This window comes from Alexandromys fortis, unplaced genomic scaffold (assembly GCF_014885135.2).
Source record: "Alexandromys fortis isolate MF-2015 unplaced genomic scaffold, M_Fortis_MF-2015_v1.1 scaffold_1216, whole genome shotgun sequence".
Lineage (NCBI taxonomy): Eukaryota > Metazoa > Chordata > Mammalia > Rodentia > Cricetidae > Alexandromys > Alexandromys fortis.
In genome coordinates this window covers 18,336-20,232 of record NW_026069087.1, presented here as the reverse complement: position 1 = coordinate 20,232, position 1,897 = coordinate 18,336, and positions in this window count along the sequence as shown.

Below are 1,897 nucleotides of genomic sequence, written 5' to 3'. Positions count from 1 at the left end.
CTATGTCATTAGGAATCTTTTTATTGCTATATTCATTTAATATATTAGTAGTAATAGGTATTCTCTTAGGACTCACTGTTTATCTAGTCTCAGGTACTTGACCTCATTGACAGTGTTAGGTATGGGTTCCATCTCATGGAATGGGCCTGAAATTCAATTAAAAAGTGGTTGGCTATTCCCAAACATTTGTGCCACAATTGCACCAGTGGGCATACCTTTCAGGCACGTCCTTATTGTAGCTAATATTGTTCACAGCTGGGTGAGACTATTAATTCCTTTTCTAATCCAGTATTGTATATAGCTCCTTCTATTACTGTGAACACTATTCTATAACATGCTGTTTTTACATTATGAAGATATATATATTAATGAAGGAGGATTTAAAACAAAAATTATTCATTTTTATTGAGCTCTACATTTTTCTTTGCTCCCCTCCCTGCCTCTCCACTCCCCTTCAACCCTCTCCCAAGTTCCGCATGTTACATTTTACTCAGGAGACTTGTCTTTTTCTACTTCCCATGTAGATTATGTATGTCTCTCTTAGGGTCCTCATTGTTGTCAAGGTTCTCTGGGATTGTGAATTGTAGGCTGGCTTTCTTTGCTTTATGTTTAAGAAGCACTCAAGACTCCAATCCCCTAAACTTTCTGGCCATTCAGCAGGGGCTTCCCTCCCGGCTACTGCCTTTCTCTTCTTATCCAATCCCAGATTCCCCCCTCCCAGAAACCCCTTCTCATCTGTGGGGTCATAGAATCCCCCAACTCAGCCTACTTCAGGGCTGAGCGTATGGGGACAAATCGGTGAGTGCAACTGCTGCATGAGTTTCTTTGTTCCACTGAGCCTGCACCCAGTCCTTTTGTCTGCGAGGTCCCTAGAGAGCAAGTGGCCCTAATCCTGTATGAGAAGATCCCTACAGAGGGCCTACTTCAGGGGGGAGAGAATCTGAGAGTCAACTCCAGTGCTGAGAGGACCTAAGAGAGGGTAGACCAAGAAAAACCCCCAATTACTCAGGTATCCACAGCAAAGATCGGACCAAGCCACCAAGACTCTCCTAACAGCATTTGGAGGAAGAGATGGGCAGGAGCCAATGCAAAAATTCCTCCAACAATCTGAAAAGCAACATGATAACATCAGAATCCAGTGAACATACAATAGGAAGACTTGAACACTCTAATCCAGAAGAAGTAGAAGAAATGGACTTTAGATGTAACATTATGAAAATGTGAGAGACCATTAAACAGGATGTTAAAAACTCCTTTAAAGAAATTGATGAGAAGACAAACTTGGAATAAAGGAAGGGTGGATATGGGAGCAGGGAAGTATATATCCTAATTAGGGGAGCCATCTTAGGGTTGGCAAGAGACTCCACTCTAGAGGGGCTCGCAGGTGTCCAGGGAGATGTCCCCAGCTAGTTCCTTGGGCATCTGAGAAGAGGGAACCTGAAATGGCCCTATCCTATAGCAATACTGATGAATATCTTGCATATCACCATAGAACCTTCATCTGGTGATGGATGGAGATAGAGACAGAGACCCACCTTGGAGCACCGGACTGAGCTCCCAAGATCCAAATGAGGAGCAGAAGGAGAGAGAACAGGAGCAAGGAAGTCAGGACCGCGAGGGGGGCACCCACTGTGACAGTGGGGCTGATCTATTGGGAGTTCACCAAGGCCAGCTGGACTGTGACTGAAAAAGCATGGGATAAAACCAGACTCTCTGAACATGGCAGATAATGAAGGCTGATGAGAAGCCAAGGACAATGTCACTAGGTTTCGATCCTACTGCATGAACCTGCTTTGTGGGAGCCTAGCCTGTTTGGATGCTCACCTTCCTGGACCAGGATGGAGGGGGGGAGGACCTTGGACTTCCCACAGGGCAGGGAATCCGGACTGCTCTTCAG